Here is an 8,060-nt window from a genome sequence, read left to right as displayed (position 1 = left end):
GAATTCAAGTGCTGGTTTGACAAACGCAGCAGTAGAAGATTGGTGCCAGGCGGCAGTTGGTTCCTGGATCCAACAAGCTGTCCAGGAAACTGTCCGAGGGAAGGATTCCTCCAATCTTCCCTCGGAGAAAGAGACAGTTGAGTCTAAGAACTCAAGTTTGGCTTTGGCCAAGGCAGCACAAGCCGATGGGACACAGGCCCCCACTGATAGCTGGATCCAGGTACCAACTGCTGCCCAGACCACTGACATAGGGAAGGATTCTTCCTATCTTCCCTCAGGGGAGACAATTGAGTCTGGAAAGTCAAGTTTAACTTTGACGAGTGAACAACTAGAAGAAGAGAGCACTTTCCAGACCATAATGGTACAACTTCTGTTACTGTTGTTTTTTGTTTTGAGTTTCTTGTGCTTTTTATTTTTATTACGGTTTTGCTTTTACTTTAGTGTTTTTTTCTGGGGTTTATTGTTTCTGTACACCGTTTATAAACTTGCTTCTTTTTTCAGTTCGGTTTCAGAAATATTTTAATGAGAATAACTACAATTGGTATTTGTTAAAATTGTTACCCCGCTATAAAAATCCCAGTTTTAGAACATCCTATGTGTTGATGAACTGGACTAAATTGTTCAAAATGGGTAAAACAGCAGTAAGTGTGAACCAAAAGATGAACTGCAGTGTAAAGATTGGAAGGTTATTGAAAGGCAGAACCCTGTGAAAATAAAACCTTCTGAACAAATGGATAGTAAATTATGGGTTAATATGAGTAAATCATTTATATAGAATTGGGAACTGGAACATTAGATGAGTATGTGAATTATTTCCCTCCCTGCTGAGAAGGTAGTAAACATTAAAAAAAAAGCTTCAGCAGGAATATTTTATAAAAAGGAGGTTTTAGAGGGAGAAGAGGAAATCTAAGATCAAATAATTCAGGGTGTTGTGGAAAAGAAGGACATTTGGCCAGAAACTGTCCTGAGAAACAAAACGCCTGAGTATAATTAGAATCAGCTCTGAGTGAACCAGAGTCTGATAATGAGACATCGCATCCCAAATTAGATGAAGTGAATGAAATGGAAATTGATCAAACAAAGGAAGTTTTGCTAAATTTACACGATTTGCTATCAATGGTTAACATTAAGCCTGAAATAACTATTGGTTATTGGGAAAAAGATCTTTTTGTGTGACACTGGTGCATGAGGAGCTACTTGTAGAGAATCAACACTAAACTGTAATAAGACACGATTAAAAGCAACTACAGAAAGAAGAGAGTGTTGCAAATGAAAATAAGCAGGAGGAAGCAACAAGTATGTTTATTTAGACTAGAGAACAATGAAGCACCAGGGAGGAGTTGCAACTCCTGCTCACAGCAGCTTGCAGCAGCTCAGCAGGGGAGAACAGGCAGAAGCTGCAGCGGTGCTGCAACTCCGACCCCCACCAGGTCCAACTGACCACCATATGAAGCCCCCTGGCAAAACACTAGTGCATGATAACAAAGTTACAACTTTAGAAGTAAAGCAACAGAAGACTCCCACATTTTAAAATGAGATGAAACTAAAACATATCTCATGATACAAGAGCCAAATGCTAATGAAGCAGCAGAAGAATTAGGAGTTTCTCTTGAAATCCTTATCAGCTCTTTTTCCTGCCCCTGCAAGAGGTGAGAGGAGGTTCATGAAGGGGGGAGTGGGTTTGTTTTGTGGTCCATCTGACAATAGAGAAAACTCAGGCTAGTGGAGTAACCTTAAACATAAACTGTGAAATCTAAAATCACAAAGGATCCAATGAACCTTTTTCCTAAGGAACATAGAAAAAGGCTTTTTAACCCTTTGGGTTTTGCTTGGAAACAGGTTATAGGAAGTTGTAGAGAAGTTATTATCATCGCATAACGCAGGATTTTGATGTAGTTTTAGTTTCCTAAATTCAGGAAACAATTTCCTCCATAGAGTGGGTTGTTTAAGTAACAAATGATTGATGAGTAATGAAATAATATGGGAAGTTTGAAATGTTTCACAACTGCAAAGAAAATAATAATTTGGTATTATTATTATACCAAACTATAATAATAATATCCATTATTATTATTACAGTTTGGTATAATATATAATAAATTATTATTATTATAATAAAATAATAATAATTATAATAATTTAGTGTAATAATAAAATAATAATAATAATTATTATTTTTTATTAATAACTATTATTAATTATAATAATTTGGTATCATAATAATAAAAATAATAATAATTATTATTATTTATTAATAATAATTATTAATTATAATAATTTGGTATCATAATAATAAAAATAATAATAATTATTATTATTTATTAATAATAATTATTAATTATAATAATTTGGTATAATAATAATTCATTATTGAGTGGACATCCAGAGAGGTTGACAAGCAGTGTTAAGGTGCCAACCTGAACATTATCCAACTTAATACATCAATTTAGGCTTTGATGAGAAGAGAGCTGCTGGTTTGGTTCCACGGATCCAGAACTGGATCAATAAAACTTAGGAATGCACTTTAAAGGGTTCTTTCTCTTTAAAGGGTTCTTTCCCTTTAAAGGGTTCTTTCCCTTTAAAGGGTTCTTTCTCTTTAAAGGGTTCTTTCCCTTTAAAGGGTTCTTTCTCTTTAAAGGGTTCTTTCCCTTTAAATGGTTCTTTCTCTTTAAAGGGTTCTTTCCCTTTAAAGGGTTCTTTCTCTTTAAAGGGTTCTTTCTCTTGAAAGGGTTATTTCTCTTTAAAGGGTTCTTTCTCTTTAAAGGGTTCTTTCTCTTTAAAGGGTTCTTTCCCTTTAAAGGGTTCTTTCCCTTTAAAGGGTTCTTTCCCTTTAAAGGGTTCTTTGAAATGCAAAGTTAAGTGACATTTTAATATTTTAAGCTGCTTTAGTAGATGTAACTAAATTGATGAAAGTAAATGAAAGGAATATTTTCTAGACTAACGTTTAGAACCTTTTAATCGTCTTTAATCTTCTCATCTCCTGAAACGACCGTGATTCTTGGTGACCAAAATGTGAAAACATGAATAGTTTGATTAAAAGTAGAACCAGTCAGATTAGAAAGAACACAGCTTTATTTGCTCTCAGTATGAACATCAGTTTAATCATAATTAAACGTATTGAGAAGCTAAAAACAACAGATCGTTAATGCACTTCAACTCTGTAAGAACATCAGCCACATTTTTTTAAAAATTAGAAATGTTTCATCAGCACATCGGGCTCATGTGATCCCAGCTCCAGAAAGGTGAAGGTCTCTGGACATCCTGAAGGTCAAACACCGAGTGGCAGTCAGGAAGACGGACACTTGATGAGACATCCTGCAACTCAGAGGCTGCAGAAGCACCGCACTGATGGTTTACCAACATCTGGAAACACATCGGAATATATTAGGAATGGATTCTGACACTTAAGTTATGTGCAACATCCTGGCTAAAATTAGCGCATGCATATTCGGCACTATTGCAGGTTTTATAGTAGTTTAAAGCAAAAATCACCGTTAGCTCACCTGCACCGTCTGAGCCACCTGCTTTCCTCCCGCTGCAAGGCGGAGATCAGCTGTCCTCCTCCCACCGGCGCGTTTCTAAGCAACACAATCTTAAGACTGCCTTGTTTTTTGTAGTTTTTAAAAAAAAATTTCTGAAGACTTCTTTTTCTTTTATGTTTTTGCCGTGGGGAGTCTGACAGAGCATTCTCTGTTTCACTGTGTTCACATGCAACAAACATTCCTCTTCCTCTGATCCAGAACTAACAAGCCGACCAGCAGAACCCAGAGAATATGAGGAGCAAGGACAGAGAATTATAAGGACCGAAGTTAACTTTTCCATCCAATTCAATGCAGATTGAAACACCCAGATTGAATTGTTGTTCACTTATTTTTCTTCATTCTGACTTCATATTGCTGCAACCAGACATGGGTAGGTTAAAAAGTGGGAGACCCAGGCTGAGTTGCTTTATAAATTTGTCTTTTGCTTGATTTTTACATTTCATTTAACAGGCCAGCTACACAACAGCAGCTATAATTTAATGTGAAATAACCGGTTCGTTGTCGTTTTTATGAAAGTGTTTAGCGCTAGTTTGAAGCCGACTTCATGCATGTAAACACAGCCAGCATTGTTGCCATTTAGCTGCACGACAGGAAGAAATACAACGCTAACTCATCAGGATTATGTTTGATAGTGATCAAAGGCTGGTGCTGCTCTGTCATTGTTCCCCAGCGCTATGTGTTGTTCCGTCTTTGTTAACCCGGACTGCCTTCTCTGTGGGCAAAGACGGCTTCAGAATGAGCGAATGCAAAGTGTGTGTCGTGCTTTCCTGGATGTGTGTGTTAGAGTTACGACTGACAATCTTCAACTGACTTTGTTCTCTCATTTCCTTAAGGCTTTTATAAACCTTCAGTTTGTATTTTTTACTCTAAAGCACTTAAGTTTTTTTTCTCTCCTTTGTGTTTGATACAATCTTGTTACTCTTAAGATTTATATTTATACAGATATACATATTTTTGGTATCTTCTTATCCTCTTTTGTCTTTTTTCCCAAGTTTTGTGCTAATGTTGAAAAACCATGATCGCAGTATTCATGGATGCATGTTGTAATATTAACTTTTTTTTTTTTTTTTACATTCATGTATGAACTGAAAATTGTAAAACAAAAAATACTTTTAATGTCCTGGTGTGTAAAATGTATGTATAAATTAAATTAACCAACTTGAACACGAGTGGATTCATATGTGAAAGAAACATGACACCGTAAAATTGTTTTAGATGTGCAAGTAAAAATGCTTAAATGAAATGAAGAAAGAAAAAAAAAAAAGGTGTAGGCCAGCCTAGACGTATTCATTACCATGGAGGATCTGGTTATTAGCAACTTTTTGAAGAACCTTATGAGTTAAAGCAAGATTTAATATATTTATAAATATTTTCAAGCTATTATATTGTTTTTTTCAGATTATTATCTCAAATTAAGACTTGAAATATAAATTAAAGTTTTTCCTGGAGAAAATGTTGGCTTTGTATTATTCAGTAATGCATCGGGTAACAATGTCCGCCGATTGGACCACCTCTGGATTTATAATGTGATAGTTCGTGTCTTAGAATGACTGCAAATAATTATCTGAGCATTACTATATATATATATATATTTTTGCTTCTGGAAGAACTAGCATAAATGTGGAAAGGGTTCCCTGCATTAATATTTGGGTCGAGGAGCGGTTGGCCAGTAGGTGGCAGCATACGGAGTGATGAACAAGACAACGCGATACTTGTGTTATCTGCGTTATTTGTAGTCCAATTTCTCTCACGCACCAGCGCGTGCGTTCGTCAATGGAAGTCATGGCAACGACGTTAGCGTCCTCGAGCCTATAAATGACGCCGACCTTCTGAGTTCTTTCCCCTTTGCTACGGGACTTTTGAGAGAGACGCCTGAAGGAGCCTTTAAAGCCTCGGAAGGTTTGAGCTTGTCGAGAATCTGCTGTGCAAAACTTGCTGAAGAAGAACTTGCTGAAATTCGCACTTGCTGAAGAAACCCGTGGATACCAAACCTGCGAAAGACGTTTCCTGACCGGGAGAAGAAGCAGCAGGGTGACCAGCTGGAAGGTTCAAATCATTCTTCTACTATTTTTAATAAACCAAAGCAAGTTATTACTAAGATATTAGTGACTTGTTTAGTTTATTTTTGCGTGTGTGTGTGTGTGTGTTTTAAAGAAATACTGACTGCTGTAGAAAAAAAAGACGAGTAGCATTCTTTGCTAGCATAGATCTAACTAACTAGTTAACTAATGAGCCTTTTTCTTTACTGAATTTCGCTGGAAATGTCGGGAATGTTAAACTGTGGTGTAATAATTTAAGAAATATATGCATTTTACTGAATTATAGTCAAATTAGTTCAATTAACTTCAAATTCCTGAAAAATTAGCTTGTTTTTTGACCGTTATTTTTTGAAAAATGCCGTGGTAAACACTCAGTTTCCATGGACACGCAAAATGAAATGCCTTAAATATTTAATATTATTTTTTAAAAACATTTTAAAAAATAGTGTTTACCCTTATAATAACCTATATTTGAATTGTTTAGTTTCATTATTTTTTCAAGATAGGGACATGTTGATGTGTTTTTTTTTTTTTTTTTTTTTAAAGCCCTGACAAACATACTTGGTTTCCATGGTAATGACATCAGACTAACGGTTTGTTAGGACGCTTTACATAAAATTTCCATTCATGTACGCGTTCACACACTGATGTTTATAAGCTAATGGATTGTAGCCACAGATGTTGTATCGTGCCAGCAATAAACTCCAGCTAAAGGTGAGAGAAGTGTCTTGCTCAAGGACACAACGACAGAGGCGGACCATTGCAGGGCAAACTCCTACCACTGTCGCCCAGTAATAAGCATTGTAAGTGTGTGTGTTCGTTAATGATAGACCATTAATAGGCAGTGAATCGTGTATAGTCGTAGTGATCATCAATCAAAGCTAATTTTCACAAACAAAATAATGATTTATTTGTGAAAATCATCTTTGATGACTTTGGATTCCAATTCTTGGTAAACTGGATGGTTCTTTGCCCTTTTTGTCTTTTTGATAAATGCCTAGACAAACATATTTAGTTTCCATGGATACATTGGTGACATTATTTAAAATGACTTCAACGCAGCTTTGTGAAAAATGTGTCATATGTAGTCTCCATGGATACATTGATTAAATAACAACACACAGCTTTATTCTTATAAAAAGTCATTAAAGAACAATCAATGTGTGCCTGTTGATTTCACAAAGTAACTAAATTATTTAGTTTATTGTAATTACTCAAGACCAGAAAAACAGCCTTTTGTTCCATTGCATTTTAGTGACGTATCATTTTCAGAAGTCACTTGAATGTTAACAGTGAATGTAAAAATTCATTAGAAAAACAATCATCTCAGTTTCAGTGGGTCCAGTTGTGATTCATTTGTTAGTTAAAATCTTGGAGGGATTGCAGGGGTTTGACATTGTTTATGTGGTTTAAAAAGTTATTTCTGGTTTTAGAAGATCCGTTTTGTTTTATTCAGATCTTTGGAATAAGTAGTCAGTGTCTGGTCCAGGTTTCAAAAAATGCCTCAATAACACATTCGGTCTCCTTGGATACGTTGCTTGAAATAAAACCTTCATACTTGAATATTAGAAAAGTTTTTAGATACATATTTGTCCTGTATTATTTCTAAGTAGTTTAGTTTGTATTAACTAAACCATTATTGCTTAGTTTGCTTTTTCTAAGAAAGAGGAGTTTTGAATAATTAGTTGTTTACGAAATGCTGTGTTGGTCCTTTGCATGTTTGGAGCTGTAATATATTTTCACGCTGATTACATTTTCAGAAAGAGTCAGCAATATTAATAGTGGTGATTGGAAAACATTTGACTTTAGTTTGAGAAAATTACTTTTAGTGAATCCATTTTGTTGCAGGGTTTTATTTTATTTTAAGAGTTTATGGCTAGGGATGAATTACCAATAAATCTAAATTTGATTTATTGTGTTTAATGATTGATTGGTACCAAGATGAAGCTGCAAGTTTGTTTGTCTGAGTGCTGATGGTTTATACGTGTTTGATCAATGAGTTTTAGAGTTTGTTCTGGTTTTTATGTAAAATTGTGTTTTTTGCTGTTTTTTTTGTGTGACTAAAGATAAGCTTTATTTATTTTATCTCTTAATTCCCGTTCTTGTTGTATAATCACATCTGGCATAGCATTAATATTGCTAATTAAATATATTCAAGAAAAACAAACACATTCACAAAGCTGGGTTATTGTATTGTTGGTATTTCAGTGTTCCCTCTAAACATTGCTTTGGACTTTTGTGATTTTTTCAAGATACAGATTTATAGCTTTTTTGGCTTTGTTTTATTCTTCACAGCCCATACCATGGCGCTTCCAGCAGATGGATCCCCGACGTTGGAGGGACATCCAGATAATGGTGAGGAACACGGTAAGTTGCGGTTTAAATGAAGCCGACATGGTTTCTGAAGACCACGGAGAGGAGTTGAAGTATAGTTCACCTCCGCAGTCTGTGGACTGTTCTACCAGCTCCACTGATAGCA

General features: G+C 35.3%; 1 long non-coding RNA gene across 1 annotated transcript; it reads right to left on the bottom strand.

Annotated features, from left to right (window-relative positions):
• Positions 1–3,188: 3,188 nt before the first annotated feature.
• On the bottom strand, positions 3,189–3,760 carry LOC116715518 (uncharacterized). The gene is made up of 2 exons (XR_004338189.1): positions 3,504–3,760; positions 3,189–3,363 (listed from the first exon to the last, which is right to left on the bottom strand). It is a non-coding gene; the product is annotated as an uncharacterized LOC116715518 (long non-coding RNA).
• Between the last annotated feature and the right edge of the window lie 4,300 nt (positions 3,761–8,060).

Source organism: Xiphophorus hellerii, chromosome 24, assembly GCF_003331165.1.
Source record: "Xiphophorus hellerii strain 12219 chromosome 24, Xiphophorus_hellerii-4.1, whole genome shotgun sequence".
Taxonomy (NCBI): domain Eukaryota; kingdom Metazoa; phylum Chordata; class Actinopteri; order Cyprinodontiformes; family Poeciliidae; genus Xiphophorus; species Xiphophorus hellerii.
Note: the sequence above shows the minus strand (reverse complement) of the source record. Positions and strands in the feature narration are given on the sequence as shown.